This window comes from Panthera leo, chromosome A1 (genome assembly GCF_018350215.1).
Source record: "Panthera leo isolate Ple1 chromosome A1, P.leo_Ple1_pat1.1, whole genome shotgun sequence".
Taxonomy (NCBI): domain Eukaryota; kingdom Metazoa; phylum Chordata; class Mammalia; order Carnivora; family Felidae; genus Panthera; species Panthera leo.
Genome location: NC_056679.1, coordinates 216,946,082 through 216,965,158, shown reverse-complemented (window position 1 = coordinate 216,965,158; position 19,077 = coordinate 216,946,082).

The window sequence follows — 19,077 nt, the reverse complement described above, 5'->3', positions numbered from 1 at the left end:
CACCTAAGCAGATCTGTGTGTCACATTTCTCTGGGCTTACAGCAAAAGAATAGTCGATAATGCCTTCCCATCAACATGCCTTAAATATTAGATACTATTAAAAGACCTATTTTATTTAAATGTGTTAAAGTTAAATATAATCAGTTAATGATTTTTAAAATCATTTTCACCTTAACACTATCATTCTCTAGGACATCACTTCAAGCTATTAAATCCAAACAGTCAATTTATCTGTTTATTGTTTCACACTTGAAGACCTAACAATTACTGCCCAACGAACGGTTTGTCACATACTAAGTATTAGAAATAGTAAAAATAACAATATTATATAATAATTGTTCACAAATAAATAATGATGCTAAGTATTATTCCCAAATTATTTACTACTACAGAATTAACAGAAACAGGAAGGGCAGACAAAAGGGTGCTACAGTACCGGAATATTTGAAGGTACGTAGTAATGAATATGCAAATTTTGCTAAAATTATAAAGTATAAAAACACTAAAAGGACAATGAAATGACATTTTTATTGCTGCACTATACTACATTACTACACTAAGAAAACTCCCTACTTACAACTATTAGTATGATTGTGTTTGGCTTCCGAAATGCAAAAAAATCCCACAAAAAAACCCACAAAAAACAAGCAAACAAAAAAAACCAAAATCAAATTCCAAATATGTCATGTAACAACTGCCTGCAAAAATTTTCTCTCTGAAGGTTTCCAGTATTTTTAAGTCTGTCAAATTATGTAATCAACTAATGCAGACATTATTTTTAAAATTATCAGTTTTCCTTAAAGACACCAAATGCTTTGAAGACACAAAGACAATGATTTTTATGTGCTTAGATGGCATATAAAAAATCTATTTCCAGAGACAATTGTACATTCTTAACAATATTCTTTTAGGTAATTTATGATTATCTCAAAATTAACATAAAAAATGAGATTTTGATGTGAAATTTTTTAATAATTTGTCTATCTACTTTGATTTTTATCCTTAGTGATAGTTGGACAATAATACAGTAGAAAATCATATAAGGCAGTGCTGGGAATCTATGTTGCTTGAGCTGAAGATTTATTAATATGAAGATTTATTAAGATTAATATTAATATGACATCCACGATTTCTTAAAGACAAAGTATCACATTGTAGTGAATAGTATTTGTCCTCTCCCTTGTTGAAATAATCAGTGAGGTTTGCCAGAAATGGGATGAGGAAAATTTCCAATCAACACATCAGATACTAGTCCAGATGTGACTGGTATGTCAGATGTGACTGTCCAGATAACTGAAGATCAGATATGAATTCAGCCTCCTCATTTTTATAGATTTCTTTTTATCATCCAGTAACCAAAATACTGCTCCAAGAGTAGTGGAGAATTTTTAGGAATTCTTCAGTTGTCTCATGAGTTAACAGACAAGCTTAAGATGTTCAAACTTCAGCTCTCTACCAGGCTTCAGGCAAACATATTTTGGGATATAAATATTTTTTTTTAAATCAAGCAAAAATTATATGACCCATTGATGGGTATAGTATTACCATGAAAGAGCAAATTTAACAAAATGTTCACTAGATTTGTTGACTTTTAAACATTGAACTTATAACCACCGATTTTTCTTATATTTCATTTTTTTCTATGGTATTTATGTGTAACCAATCCGTGGCCTGCTGTAGTCAGAAAGCATTGATAGGTCTCCTCCAATAGGGTAATTTATAAGTCACAATAATGGACCTTTGGCAAATAAATAGGGGTCACTCATAGGGATTGTTTGTGCTGTACTTTCTCTTGAGAATTACTTGTTTTTTTTTTTAATTTTTTAAATTTATTTTTGAAGGAGGGAGATAGAGCATGAGCGGGGGAGGAATAGAGAGAAAGGAAGACACAGAATCCGAAGCAGGTTCCAGGCTCTGAGCTGTGAGCACAGAGCCTGATGCGGGGCTTGAACCCACGAACTGTGAGATCGTGACCTGAGCTGAAGTCGGACGCTTCACCGACTGAGCCACCCAGGCACCCCAAGAATTACTTGGTTTTGATCACAGACTTTGTTTTGGTTGCAAAATAGGTGTATCCTTGGTTTCCCTTTGTTGATGAACTCAATGATAGTACTCACATGTAAGACTCTGTTATCTTTGGCTGTTAGAGACCACCTCACTTTTAACTAAAGTCTCATGCTGAATACAAGCTAGAAAATTTTTCTTAGACACTGTGTTGCTGTTTATTTTTATTCCTAAGATTAAGTGTATAATTTAGGAATCTAATCAGATTCCTATGCATTCTTATATTCTATGTCCCTTAATGAAATCTGGCCTATATCTTTATTTTCTATCATTGTTTCCCTTTTATATTTGTGAATTTTATATTGTTGCTAAAATGGGAAAGTGACTATTCGTAGAGAATATGCTTAATAAGCTTAAGAATGTGAAATAGCCTCAAAGACCAGTATGTAGATTGTCTCAATACACTAGTGTGCCTCGGAAAATTTTGTTGGGTCACTACTCAACACCTTATATCGCCTCTTTTCTTTCTTCTTGTTTCCCTGAGAAATGGTTTTGATTATTCCATCTACAAAGAAGCAGCAGCAAGTAAGGCTTACTGATGGTGGCAGCTGGCATTTGGCTAGGATAGAAACACATGAGATCTAAAAGCAACATATTTTTTCCAACTGTCTCAGCTCTCACAGGGTTTTCTCAGTTGAGTCCTCACCCCTACCCAGGCAAAATCATGCTTTATACATATACTCTCATCATCATCCTAAATAGGTCTTCTATCTTTTGAAATTGCACACTTTTACCAACAATAACTTAGCACTCTGATGCCATTTTGAGGAACTTCTGATAAAACTTGACTAATAGATGCCTTAGAACAAAAAGGCAACAAAATATCTAACATTTAACAGTCAGCCTTTTTTGATTGGTATGAAGAAAAATCAAAACCTAATTTAGACTGCAAAATGACTTTTCTAAATGATTTTTTTTCTGGTGCAGACTAGTGAAACATATGAAAACAAACAAAACACTTCAGACAGCTCTATTCTTAGAAACTGCCATCTCCAAGGACCAGCTTTCCCCCCACATTTACTCCTACCTCCAAGATGGAATTTCAGTTCAAACTAATAATCCTTTTTCTATTCCCCAACATACCTTTTTAAGGTCAATAATCTATGGTGTGCTGACTGTAACACATCATCATGGGAAGATTTGAAATATATTGTCAAAAATTTTTTTCCAAACTCATGAGAATAAAGGGGAAAAATCAGAGGAATGCAGAATTCCTCTGGGAGCTTGTAATCCTGGTCTTCTGAATTTATAAAATTGAGTACATCATTTAGATGATCATTAAATAGCCAAAACTTGGAAAAAGACAATAATTGGGGAAAGAAATGTCCCAGGAAAGATCCAAACTTATATGGATATTTCAGGTCTGAGAATGGACTTTAAATAACCAGGTGATACGACAAAATATTTTCAAAGAGATTTCATACAACTTGCCTTAAAAACTGATTGTACCTAAGTCTTATAAACAGTGAAGTCAGGGAGTCATTGGAGACTTTCAGATATTACTTGAAAAATACTTTCAGACAATTGATGGTTCAAAACCTCAGGATTTTCCCAGGTGAAATCTGAGACTGGTCCCTGGACATGGAGGGCAAGGAGAGAAAAAGGGAGAGGCAGGCCATTCCAGACTGGTTGGTGGCCGGTCCAAAATGCAACAGAACTTACGTATGAGACTTGTCTTGGACAGCTGCATGAGGAGTTGATCTCCTCACCTGCCCTCCAGAACTTGAAGTTTATATAGAGACTTTAATGGGCTTCAGTCACACATACCATCCAGATGCTCTCAACAATATGTTTGCTCCCTTACGGCTGCATTTGTTAAACAGCTCCCACTGTGGGAACAAGGACGAGGAAGGGGCCGAGGAGCCTTCCATTGCCTGGGTCCTACTCTGGGGTCAACTAGTGGTCATTGTCCTCCCCATGGCCTTGTCCAACAACATTGTTAATGTATAGCACTTGACAAAGTCAAACCTCACTCAAGAGATTATTGCCATAAAAAAGAAAGATTGAACTCAACTGCACTGCAACAAAAGACTGGAGAATTTTAAGAGCTGGGATGGGGGAAATTGTAGACGACCTGTGTTTGCTAATTGACCTTTACCCAGCAGAAAAGTAAATTTTCCATATCTTCAGAACAAGAGGTTTACAACTGGGAGCAAGCCGCACACTGAAGTTAGGCTCCTGCCCTCCTAAGGAGACTGAAAGATAGGGAAGTTATTTCCTACAATGTTTACCTTTCAAACAGATGTTTCCCAGGTTCTTGAGAAAGACGTTCCCTGGACTTAAAACTGGCTCCTTGCACCAGCTCTTGTAATACTCCTGTGCAGTATGTTAAACAGTAAAATGATAGGATTTAGGCTCTTGCAGGTCCTGAGGGTTCCCAGCAAAATTGGGATCTTTCACAACTTGATTGCTTTTTGTTGGGCTTTGAATAGCGTCAAGGGGCGCCTGGGTGGCTCGGTCGGTGAAGCGTCCGACTTCGGCTCAGGTCATGATCCGTGAGTTCGAGTCCTACGTCAGGCACTGTGCTGACAGCTTAGAGCCTGGAGCTGTTTCGGATTCTGTGTCTCCCTCTCTCTGACCCTCCCCTGTTCATGCTCTGTGTCTCCCTGTCTCAAAAATAAATAAACGTTAAAAAAAAATTAAAAGAAAAGACAATAGTGTCAAATAAAACTAATCCCCGCAAGATTTAAATACTAATGAGAAAGTGCAGTAATTTTCATGCAGATGGTCAGAGGCCTTCCACGGGTATAATGTAACAAAAACATTAAGTTTGACTTATTTATTGGGTATGCCACGTGATCACTTACTATTATTAATGTGTTGAATTTAAAAGTAAATAACAAGTGTTAATAGTATCGTCAACATTTCAAATCTGGAATAATTAGACAATGTTTGATTGTAATGTGGTCTATTATTTCACTCAGTTTATGATCACGAGGTTATATGCTGCTTTATTTGATAACTTTATTTATTTTTGTCTAGATATCATGTTTTGAAAGAAATATTTGAAAAAAATTTTACACCTGCCCCTGCATGACCCTGACAGTGCAAGCCTCCTTAAATTATGTGCCCTATGTGTCTCATTTGCCTCATTCTAGCCCTGGCCAAGGTAAATAAAAGCAAGAACAAGTTTGAGCCCATGAACATGAGCTGAAGCCTAGGAACAAACTGAGACTGATGTCAGTTCATTGTATCTTGCCTTGATTTTATGGGTTCCTTGTGTAAACCAGGGCCCTTATCATAGAGCTGAGCACATATCTGGACCAAGAGTCAGAGAAGCTGAAGGCAGATCCTAGGACAGGTGGTGTTTTTGCAGGGCCAGCTAATGTGTCATGTTAATAAGATAAACAAGTAGATATGTAGCAATATATCTGATAAACAAAACGGCTGTCGCTTCACTTCTTTTTTTTTTTTTTTTAAGTTTATTTTTTTTATTTTGAAAGAGAGAGAGAGAGAGTTCAAGCAAGAGAGGGAGAGAGAGAATCCCAAGCAGGCTCCATGCTCTCAGTGCAGAGCCCAACGCAGGGCTGGATTTCATGAACGGTGAGATACTAGCCTGGGCTGAAATCCACTAAACCACCCAGCTGCTCCTCACTTCTGTCTTTCAAATATCACACGCAAGAATCTTTCCTATGATCCATCCGAATGGGAAATTAGCAGGAAAGAAATTTCTGGGAAATGCTCTTTGGTCTAGCCAAGTGGACATATAACAAAGGCACCCAAATATATTTGATTGTTATTAAGATATTAAAATGTTTTTATTAAATGACTTCTAATGATTTAAAAAATTTTAACATTATATAAAAATATATGTTTGGCAAAACAAATTACTAGAGATTATTCCCTGAAAGTAATATGAAGATATTCAGAGATAAAATACATTTTTTAATAAATATTGACATTTTCCAATTGTTATAATATTTCATGGAATAATTATGGTGATGGAAGACACAAATTTTAAGGTTTTGAGATGCTTTATTGATTATGGTTCAACTATTTTAATTTACATACAAGTATCATTTTAGTATTCTGTTGCTTTTTCTTCAAACGTTGTCACTAGTTTTTGGCAGTTGATATTTTCTGGAAATATAATAAATCAAATTATTTTTAAATTTCTTTCATCTGTGAAAAATACTCTGTCAGTTGCAAAGATTAACTAACAAAAGCAATTTCTTTGCACAATTATCTCTGATAGTCAACTGTCAGAATTATGCTGTTCTCATGGTCGTATTAACAAGGTAACATTTATTCTTTAGACCATGATAAATATATTTCAACACTACAGTAATATTAAGGCTTATATATGTTACTTGGTGAAAGAGCAAGTATAAATGCATAAGTTTTAGATTAATTTATTCTGGGCTCATTTATCTTTCCACAGTAGCTTACATTTAATTTGCATTATGTTCTTCCATGTTTATATCTAAACTAGAGCCTATATATCCCTGAAAAATTAAATATTTTGCTGCTGTAACAATATTAAGTAGAGTTAGACTCTGTTGTTAATACCTATTATTATGTAGGCAATCACTAAGCATAAAACAATTTCATAATGCTATCATGAGTTTCTATGGTGATAAAGAGCTTGTACTGATAGATAAAAATAGTTGAGTAAGTGATGGTGTTTCTTGCATTATAAAATGTGTTGCCGTTATCTGTATAACTCCTTCCTTAATCTCATACATGCTTTCTAAGTCTTCTCAAAGTATATGAAAACTTAAAATAGACTTTTTTGTGAAACTCCATAGGATCTGCAGCTGGTTAATTTGTTCATCTCTAACAGTGCTGAAATAGCCCGGTGACACCTAAATGCACTCTCTGGCACACTGCGAGACTGCTAACACATCAATTATAGATGCCTCTGTTAAACTTTCCTGGAACTATGTGTCCCAGGGAACTAATTTATAGGCCTAAAGGATTTTATATAGGTGTTGAGTACGCTGAATTTGGATTTCCCATAATTGGCAAATGTTAATTGAAATGTACTCTCTCATTTGTCAGTACAGATAATCAGTTCCAGTTTTTAGTATATTCATTCCTCAGTTTTCCCCATTTATTTTCAACATTTTACTAATAACCTTAATATACATTTGAATGTGGTATTGTCCAATGCGATTTTCTCTGATAGAAGAATACTCTGATACACGGTGTATATAAGGATTTTTCCGAAAAGGGAAGAGTTGAGTCATTATGGCATTGGAGTGCCATGTTCCAACCACTTTTTCTCCTATGAATTTCCTGGGGAACATTATTGTGCACTGGGCCAGGGTCTCAAATCACAAATGCATAGTTTTCTGGTTACCTGGACCGGAGCACATAGCTGAAATGCAGAGTTAAGTAGAGGCTTTGTATTCCTAGGAAACCCTAATTTATTTATATATCAAATAAATAAATATATATATGATTATATATATATGATTATGTATATATATACGAATTTCTTAGGAATAGAAAGGCTCTACTTAACTTTGAGTTTGTAATATGCGACTGTAATTATTATATTATATTATATTTATTTTTTATTAAAATATATAAATGCATATTATATTATGTAATAATATATAAACCTTGCTTTATCTGAACATTTAATGATATTTTTACTCTATTAGGAAAATATTAAAATTTCATGAGATATTTCTTTTTGGGGATAAATATTAAAAGTGATCAATGTCTTTTGAGGACTTATATGGGAGGAAATTAAGTGAATCTTATAAATCAATTAATTCAAACCTTATAACAACCATATGCTATTGGTAGTATTAGTATTCTCATTTTATGGAGAAGGAAAGTGAAATAAAATAGCTTATTTTGAATGTGGGCCTTTACCAATTCTCTCTATTCCTTTTCAGAAAGAACAAAGTGTGAATTTTAATAATTTTAGTTATTAACTAAAAATTCCTAGGAAATGCTGTGCAATGCTGACTCCCTAAAAAGGTCACCTAAAGTTTTCTGATTAAAGAAACTAATTGTTAATCCAATGCAGGTGTGATGAACAAAGACCTTGACAGAATCTTAGTGGATCTCAGAAGGGGAAGTCAGCATAAGATATTTCCAGAATTTTTATGGTCTGCATCCTGTCCAGTGGGTTTAAAACAAGTCTTTCAATGTGAGGTACTGATTGGGGCTAGAAATATTTTGACATAAAAGTTATAGGATTATAAGCAAAGACAGGAAATGGTTTTATTTTTTTATTTTTTTTTTTTTATATTTTATATATATTTTTATTTTATTTTTTTTTTTCAGAGTGGAAATATTGCATTTATTTTTTTTTATTTTTTTTTTTTATTTTTTAATATATGAAATTTACTGTCAAATTGGTTTCCATACAACACCCAGTGCTCATCCCAAAAGGTGCCCTCCTCAATACCCATCACCCACCCTGCCCTCCCTCCCACCCCCCATCAACCCTCAGTTTGTTCTCAGTTTTTAACAGTCTCTTATGCTTTGGCTCTCTCCCACTCTAACCTCTTTTTTTTTTTTTTTTTTTCCTTCCCCTCCCCCATGGGTTTCTGTTATGTTTCTCAGGATCCACATAAGAGTGAAACCATATGGTATCTGTCTTTCTCTGTATGGCTTATTTCACTTAGCATCACACTCTCCAGTTCCATCCATGTTGCTACAAAAGGCCATATTTCATTTTTTCTCATTGCCACGTAGTATTCCATTGTGTATATAAACCACAATTTCTTTATCCATTCATCAGTTGATGGACATTTAGGCTCTTTCCATAATTTGGCTATTGTTGAGAGTGCCGCTATAAACATTGGGGTACAGGTGCCCCTATGCATCAGTACTCCTGTATCCCTTGGATAAATTCCTAGCAGTGCTATTGCTGGGTCATAGGGTAGGTCTATTTTTAATTTTCTGAGGAACCTCCACACTGCTTTCCAGAGCGGCTGCACCAATTTGCATTCCCACCAACAGTGCAAGAGGGTTCCTGTTTCTCCACATCCTCTCCAGCATCTATAGTCTCCTGATTTCTTCATTTTGGCCACTCTGACTGGCGTGAGGTGGTATCTGAGTGTGGTTTTGATTTGTATTTCCCTGATAAGGAGCGACGTTGAACATCTTTTCATGTGCCTGTTGGCCATCCGGATGTCTTCTTTAGAGAAGTGTCTATTCATGTTTTCTGCCCATTTCTTCACTGGGTTATTTGTTTCTCGGGTGTGGAGTTTGATGAGCTCTTTATAGATTTTGGATACTAGCCCTTTGTCTGATGTGTCATTTGCAAATATCTTTTCCCATTCCGTTGGTTGCCTTTTAGTTTTGTTGGTTGTTTCCTTTGCTGTGCAGAAGCTTTTTATCTTCATAAGGTCCCAGTAATTCACTTTTGCTTTTAATTCCCTTGCCTTTGGGGATGTGCCAAGTAAGAGATTGCTACGGCTGAGGTCAGAGAGGTCTTTTCCTGCTTTCTCCTCTAAGGTTTTGATGGTTTCCTGTCTCACATTCAGGTCCTTTATCCATTTTGAGTTTATTTTTGTGAATGGTGTGAGAAAGTGGTCTAGTTTCAACCTTCTGCATGTTGCTGTCCAGTTCTCCCAGCACCATTTGTTAAAGAGACTGTCTTTTTTCCATTGGATGTTCTTTCCTGCTTTGTCAAAGATGAGTTGGCCATACGTTTGTGGGTCTAGTTCTGGGGTTTCTATTCTATTCCATTGGTCTATGGGTCTGTTTTTATGCCAATACCATGCTGTCTTGATGATGACAGCTTTGTAGTAGAGGCTAAAGTCTGGGATTGTGATGCCTCCTGCTTTGGTCTTCTTCTTCAAAATTACTTTGGCTATTCGGGGCCTTTTGTGGTTCCATATGAATTTTAGGATTGCTTGTTCTAGTTTCGAGAAGAATGCTGGTGCAATTTTGATTGGGATTGCATTGAATGTGTAGATAGCTTTGGGTAGTATTGACATTTTGACAATATTTATTCTTCCAATCCATGAGCAGGGAATGTCTTCAGGAAATGGTTTTAAGTAAAGTATTCTGATAACCAAACTTCTTGCTCAGGTGAGCAGAATTTTTCCTCTTAGGAGAGCTTTTTGCCTAAAAGAGCAAATGATAATAGCTTATAGGATTTCCCTGAATCAAATACAAAATTTAATTATTGGTCTTTAGCCTTGTTTCTTTCTTTCTTTCTTTCTTTCTTTCTTTCTTTCTTTCTTTCTTTCTTTTTAGAGAGAGAGAGAGAGAGAGAGAAATAAGGGGGAGAGGGATCTCAAGGAGGCTCTGTGCTGTCAGTGCAGAGCCCAATGTAGGGCTCAATCTCACAAATGTGAGATCATGACCTGAACTGGAATCAAGAGTTGGATGCTTAACCGACTGAGCCATCCATGAACTCCTAGCCTTAAATTTTTGACCAAGAATGTCTAGGGAAAAAGTCAAGTCTAGTTGAAATGGTAGGAGGGTTTGTTCAGTTTTCAGTTAAGACTCTAAGGCATTTATAGGGTGCCTGGGTGGCCCAGTTGGTTAAGCATCAACTCAGGTCATGATCTCACAGTTTGTGGGTTCGAGCCCCACATCAGGCTCTGTGGTGACAGCTCAGAGCCTGGAGCCTGCTTTGGATTCTGTGTCTCCCTGTCTCTCTGCCTCTCCCCAGCTCACACTTTGTGTGTGTGTCTCTCTCAAAAATAAACATTTTAAAAATGTTTAAAAAAAGACTGCTAGGCATTTATATTAAGGCAAGTAATTTCAATTCTCAATATCATTCTCAAAAAGTAAAATTTCTCATCATATTATATGAACAAGTTATAAAGACTTGTGAGAAACCTTTGTATAATATGTGCCAGCTGTCTCTTGGGTGCTTAAGTTAAGAGGAATCAGATCACTGATCTGGTGTCACATGAAAAATACTATTAATTTGGTTCTCATCATAGTTACTAATCCCTGCTATGGATAATTTTCCAGTGTGGAAATAACTCCTATTATCAGTGTAAGACTATTCTGTCCAATACAATAGTCACTAGCCACATGTAACTACTTAAAGTTGAACTTTACTTAATTCATATTTAAAAGCCAACTCCTCAGTGTTGCTAATCACACTTCAAGTGCTCAATAGCCACCTGTAGCTAGTGACTATCATGTTAGACAATTCAGAATTATAGAACATTTCTATCATCAAAGGAATTTCCATGGCACAACATTGACCTAAAATAATTCTTCATGTTCTGAGAGTTGATTGAGAATGTACTCATCTTTTACAAAGCATTAACTGTCATCTCTGTTATTACTTTTTTCATGTGAATTGACAATGTATTGTGCTTTCCAATGTTGTATCAAACTCCCATTGGACTGTCAATTTTTCATTTCATTATTTTTTTTTGATAAAAAGCTATTAGGGGCAGTAGGAAATAAATACTTTTCTGTTAATGGTTCATTAAATGTTCATTTGATATTTATGGGCACACTAAAAATAATACAACTGAGTCATTTCTGGGAATATAAAAATACATAAGAAGAATGCCATCATGCTATAAAACTTTAATGTATATTAAAATTAAATACCTATGACTTCATAGCTTTGATGTATTACATGATAGGAAAACAAAAGAAATCCATAAATGAAAGCAGGATTTACAAGTAGTTGATTCTACATAATTAATTTCTTTCAGGACAGAATAATTTAAATGGAATTATAAGGGCACAATTAGCAATTTGATCCCTTGCTATGAAATTGTCTATTATTGATATTTAACTAAACTTGAGCATTTTGAAGTTCCCATGTAATGTGTATACCAGCATAGATAGACCATCTGATGAAGGGATTAAAGGCACTTTTTGGTCTGAGTCCAGACCAATGAATTATCATAAATTCTTTTTTTTAAAGAAATACTTTGATATAATAAATAAGCAAACTTTGTCTATTAAACATCAATGAGTCAAGTGAAATAAATTAAGAAACCAATGCAATAAATTATGAATTAGGTCATATATACAGATGTGCTTTCTTTAGCTCTTCATTGGTTCTTATGGCTAATCTCACGTGGTTATGTGCTTAGATTTTTAATAACATCTCCATAAATTGAGCCTCTGAAATTTAATGATAATGTTTTCCTTGGTCTTTAATAATTGCAAAATTTTACTTTCATGCAGCTTTTTTTTGAATGATCTCAGTAGAAACACCTGACTCCTACCATCTCTCCATGTTGATGAAAGCAGAGATACAACCCCCTCCCATTCGAAAGCGTGCACCAAAATGACAGATGTTCCAAGATCACGCAGATGCATTTATCTTGCTCTTTTTAAAGGAAATCTTCTAATCTCCTATTTAAAAAAGTGTCTTCCATAAAGAAAGCAATAAGAAAGAATCAGTGAACAACCTGGGAGAGGGGTACCAGAATGTTTAGCATGAGCATCAGAGCTCCTTCGTGACTTTCCAAGCTTCTACAAAATACAGAAACTCCTGCAGACCCAGAACTTTACTAGGTTCCTGCGAGACATGTTGGATGACCTGCTGACCAATGACATCTCCCGGCTGATGGTGATGGTGTTCCAGAAGGCTTCTCAGATGCCCAACCACGCTGTGAAGGGAGTGCCTTGAATGGCACATTAACAGACTTTTTGGCATGAATACAGTGAAGGGACAGGCAAGGACATTGATGACACAGAGTAGGTGGTGGACAAGGACAAGTCACTACTTCCAAACACTGTCAACAGTAAGATAATAACTAAACAATGGCGATCAAGGCCAAGAGAGATATGGCGAAGTCCAAGCTGCCCAATACTGTGCTGGAGAAGATCTGGAGGGTCTGATTGGACCAGAGCAGGTTACTAGATCAGGCATTTACAATGGACAACAGCCTCATTCAAATCAAGCTGGAGGGGCCACAAACTGCCTGCTGATCCGCCCCCGGGCTTGATCCCATCCTCCAAATGGAGGCAGGGAGTGACTGGCCCTATTTCACCTGGACAGGCAGAGGTTGAGGAGGGAAAATGTCACCAGTTCTCGAGGCCCATTAAAGACTGAGCAGAAGTTTCCTTAGCTGTTAAAAAGGTAAAACAAAAGCAAAAACAAAAACAAAACCCCAAAAACAAAACACATAAGAGTAGTGAAATAATATCTTAATATCTAACTACTACACACTTGAAATTAGTTCACTATGAGTCAGTTACTTCCTTAAACACTAAAATATATCATGCCACTCCATAGTTACGAAAGCTCAGTGAGAAAAATTATGTCAACGTTTGTTTATAGGATTCTGAATCGCAGCAATATACAACTTTCTAAGAAGTTTATGGCTAATACACATAGTAGAACCAAATTTCAAATCTGAATTTCAAGTATCTTGATTTCCAAAGCAATGTTTTTTATTTCTGATTGTAATATCTAAGTCCAGGAAATTTATTTATTTATTTATTTATTTATTTATTTATTTATTGTACCAGTCCAGGAAATTTAATATTCCAAATCTTATTACCAAAAAACCTATCCTTGCCTCCATAATTAAAGCTTTTTTTGTTCAGCCATCTAAACAATTTCCTTACATTAGCAGTCTTGCATTCTTACAACTCTATTTTCCATAATCACTTTTGATGTTTGGGAATTTCATGTAAATGTGCTTTCTTTTGCCTGGTCTCTTTCATGCAACATGTTCAATGTTCTTGAGATTCTTCTTTATTGTGTCATGCATCATGGTTGATTCTTTTTGTGGCTAAAAATATCCCATTGCATAATGTACTACAGTTTGTTTATCCAATATCCTCTCCATGGATTGCTTTCAAGTTTTGGCTACTAAAAGTAATTGATTATTTGGGCCTAAAGTTGGGTAAGTTTGGTTGCAAAGGGACATGAGGGAACATTTAGGGTTATGGAATTAGTTACACAAGTGCTTACATTCAGATGCATTTTAATGTGTATAAATTATACCTCAGTAAATAAAATATCTGTTCTTCATATGGTGATCAGAATGTGCTATAACACAGATATAACAGTTCCACTCCTTTTCTTCAAGCACTTCAGTTATTTCCTATGTTTTTTAGGAAGATATCAAACTTCTTTGAATTTATACTGCAGTCTTCTCTGCTCTCACGACCAAAGGTTGCCTACCTTACATCCTAACTACCAAACTTTATAACTTGATCTTACAATACCCTCATGTTCAAATAAAAAAATATGCTTACATTCTCGCACATACTACAATTTATCTTTATAAATTTCTTTTTTAATTTCCTGAAATTTATTTTGTTCTATATGTGCTATCTTTACTGCACCTACACATGCACTGTTCAACATCACCATCGGCACAAGCAAGAGAACCAACAATTCTACCAGTCTCCACACTAAGTATCATTCATACCTCAGATTTGGATCAGATTATAGATCTCTATAATCTCTGTGGTTGGAGATTTAAAATCCCTGCCCTGCTACCCACAAGCTGTGAAGCCATGGAAAATATATCAGATCACCAAATCTTCCTATCCCTTTCTACAAAATAAGGATATTACAAAACAGCAATAATACTAGTAATAGCAATGGATTTGCATGAAGATTCACATTGAACAAGAAAGGAATATACGTAGTACATCTAAGCATATGGCACAGGAAAACCATCTACTTATGTTAGCTATTAAAAACAATGGTTGCTTAGTCTCTGTACTGTACTAAGTACCTGAAACTAATATAATACTGTATGTTAACCATACTGGGATTAAAATTTTAAAAAATAATAAACATAAAATAAAAATACAGCAAGTGGAAGGAGTTACCTCTCATTTAGCTGTTTTATTCCCTTCATTTTATCTCATGATTTTCTCAATTATATTTTTCTCTAGGTTTAAGAATCTTAAATAGGTATAATCTCTTATTCACTAAGTAACTCACAACATTTGGTAAATAGTAATAAATAAAGTTTGTTGAATTAAATTCAACTGAAATAAGAAATATGTGTTTTAAATACAATACCCTCCTCATTGCTAAAACAATTTGAATGATATTCTGGCTTCATTACACAAACATATGGTTGAAGATATTTTCTGTGTATGCCTAGACTCTTTTAAGCATCAATCTGTTATTATTTTATCACATTTTCATGGCATAAATACTTTAACTTTTTCTTCTCAAATAAATTGATTTCTTTGACACAAATTTAGCATTTGCTTTTAAGAAAACCCAATCCTATGTAAGATAATTTGCCTTTGAGATCAACAAAATTCATGTTACTACAATTTTCCTTAGTTTGATTTGACCTATCAATAAAAATATTATAATGGACTCCTAACATAGATAACCAATCCACTTTTCTTTTCCAGAATAGATAAAATTAGTGGATTAGAATCTAAGGTACATTGTCTATATCTTCATAAGGAATTCCTACAATTCTGATAAAAGAGAAAGAACCAAAATTGAGAAAATTGTATCTCTCATAGCCTCATATTTCAGAGAAAAAAACCCAATAGCCCTGCTGTTAATAGTTGTGATTTTTATATTACACAATAAACGGCATCTACATACGCACACTATGAAAATTAATATAAATATCTATAAATAAGATAGAGTATTACGAGTAATTAGAAAACATATAAACTTCTCAAGTTGAATATAATCTGCATGGAAGTAGTTAAATTGGTATAAAATTGTAATATACCTTCTCACCCACTTTTCATACAGAATGACGACAAAGTAGTCCAAAAGCCCCAAATAAAAATAGTTCCATGTACCATAGGTGTTTAGGAACTATTTATTAAATAAATGGGTGAAGCTATGTCTTCTCTGGATGATAATGCTGATGATGTGAGTAATACGTGGTAATTGATCCATATCCTTCAAGAGATCACATAAAAGCATGTGTAGGATGGGGCCTCAGTCTTTTCCCTATAAAATAATCATAACGATGATTTTTATCTCACTGATTCTGATTACCGGAACAGATTATCTGTTATTGGGTAACTGAGTGAAATTATAAAAACAATGCTTGGCACATAAGTACTATATCATTGTCAGCTGCTGCCACAATTGGGACTATTAGTAATCTCACTATGACCAATACTTGCTTCTACTTCACTCTGCACCTGGGTTTTGTCCTCTATAATTGAGGTTAATAATAGCATGCCTATTTTACAGGTTCCTTGTGAGGATTCTTTGCACTGATATACGTAAAGGTATTGTAAGCCCTTAGAGAATATAAGTCATTGAGTGAGTACAATAAAAATGTTAGCTTTTAGTTTTTATTTTTGAATATATATTTACTTATTTTTAAAAAATTTTTTTTCAACGTTTTTTATTTATTTTTGGGACAGAGAGAGACAGAGCATGAACGGGGGAGGGGCAGAGAGAGAGGGAGACACAGAATCGGAAACAGGCTCCAGGCTCCGAGCCATCAGCCCAGAGCCTGACGCGGGGCTCGAATTCACGGGCCGCGAGATCGTGACCTGGCTGAAGTCGGACGCTTAACCGACTGCGCCACCCAGGCGCCCCATATATTTACTTATTTTTAAATACTCATTTATTTATTTTGAGAGAGAGAGAGAAAAAGAGTGCGAACGAGCAGGGGAGGGGCAGAGAGAGAAGTAGAGAGAGAATCCGGAGCAGGCTCTGCACTGTCAGACCAGACCCTGACATGGGGTTCTATCTCTGGAACTGTCAGATCATGACCTGAGCTGATATAAAGAGTAGGATACTTAAACAACTGAGCCACCCAGGGGCTCCTATTTTTATTTTTATCCTATCTTTCTAAAGTCTTATATTGACATCCCTGGTTTCTCCACTTACAGAGTACACAGTAAAATAATTATTAGAAATGTGTTCACATTTAAATTCCATAATTTTGCATTCATTTGAGACTCTATTCAATGAAAAGTTTTATGCATTTGTAATGTATAAATGAAGCCAAATATACAGAGATGCATTTATCAATATTTACTCTGTAACATTTAAGGAAAAGAACAGTTCAACCCCAATGCTTACTAAAAAAGGATTAGTTACATTAATTTATATATGTTAATAATAGAATACTGAATACAGTGTGTGACCTTCACGAATATTGATATCTGTATGTACTGATTTACAGAAATAGCCAAACTATATTACTGTTTTGAAAAATGCAAAGATTATATATAATACTATATATAATATACATATATATGTCATTTAAATAAAAGGGAAAAAAGAAAATAAGTAATTATGAAGGCTTATAAATTCTTGTATCTAAGGATTGGATTTGGAGGAATATGTAGTATATATGTAATATATATATAATTTATATAATTTATATGTATAATATATGTATATGGAGGAGATGCATATTTATAATATGCATATTTTGGAGGAGATGCATATTTATAATATGATATATGTATATTTCAGTGATAATTCCCAAATGCTCAAATTATAATTTATTTTTGAATAGCAATGTAATTATTAAAATGATAATTGTGATTTTAATGAATTACAGTGCAGAAGAGTTAAGAAATAATCTTGTTTTTAGAAAAAAATATCTTGTTTTTGTTTAATCATATTTCTTAAAAAATTATTTTTTAAATTTTATTTATTTATTTTGAGAGAGACACCAAGCCAAAGTTGGATGCTCAACCAACTGAGCCACCCAGGCACTCCTATTTAATCATATTTCTAGCTCACCAATTTTATGAAATTGTTGCTTAATATTTTCATTTTTGATGTAATAATATCTTTTTTTTTTTTAACGTTTTTTTTTTATTTATTTTTGAGACAGAGAGAGACAGAGCATGAACGGGGGAGGGGCAGAGAGAGAGGGAGACACAGAATAGGAAGCAGGCTCCAGGCTCCGAGCCATCAGCCCAGAGCCTGACGTGGGGCTCGAACTCGCGGACCGCGAGATCGCGACCTGAGCTGAAGTCGGACGCTTAACCGACTGAGCCACCCAGGCGCCCCTGATGTAATAATATCTTCAATGGATAAAAATACTATAAAAATTTATGTGTCTTGAACTATTTTTAAGGATGTTATCAGCTCGTTCGTGGTACACTGCAACTAATAGGAAATTATCTTTGGTGAAAGGACTTCCACTGATGAAGTACTGATGTGCTGTATTACCCTAAATTCCCTCTAGTATTTGGTTTCAGATTAAAATTTGTCAATGAGAGGAACTTTCAAGTGAATAAGATGTCACAGTTGAAGGCAAAGCCATTATCCTTAGGAGTTTGTGGGATCAGATTACCTTCAGAAGGTTTAGTGGTTTCAACTGAGACAACTTTCTGGATGTGCTAAGTTTTGTAGACACCCAAGCAAACTTCTTGTGTTATTCATTGTACATGAACATGACTATGTTTCTAAAAATGACAGTCATTTAAATTTATTGATAATTTTTTCCTTAAATTTGAAAAATGAAAGAGCACCACATTAATTTTGAGTTAATTAAAATTTGGAGAATGCTGAACAAACATAATTACTTTTTCAATTCTTCCTTTCAAAAAGTGAAGAAATCAGGGGTGCCTGGGTGGCTCAGTTGGTTAAGCATCCAACTCTTGATTTCAGCTCAGGTTATGATCTATGGTTCGTGATTTTGAGCCCTGTGTAGGGCTCTGCACTGACAAATATGGAACCTGCTTGGGATTCTCTCTTTCTCCCTGTCTCTCTGCCCTTCCCATTCTCCCACTGGTTCTCTCTCTCTATCTCTCTCTCTCCCTCTCTCTCAAAATAAATAAATAAAGTTAAAAATAAAGAAGCCTGTCTTTGTATAGACTGATGACAATTCCAGGATATCCAAACATGATTTAAGTTTAAAAATAAAAAAAGAAGAAGGAGAAGAAGAAGAAGGAGGAGGAGGAGGAGGAGGAGGAGGAGGAGGAGATGATTCTCCCTAAACTGTTCAGAGCACAGGGGCACTTTTCATAGTTCTCTGGCCAAAATGAATGTTTCCATTGGGTTTTGCTGTGCAGCACAGCTCTTTTAGGATCTCACCTCAAGGTACGGGAAAATAAGTAACAAAACAAACCTCAAAACCAAAACCAGGTAGCTCACCTCTGCATGAGTTATTTCTTCAAGGTTTTTTTTTTTTTTTTCAAAGTTTATTTATTTATTTATTTTGTGAGAGAGAGACTGTGGAG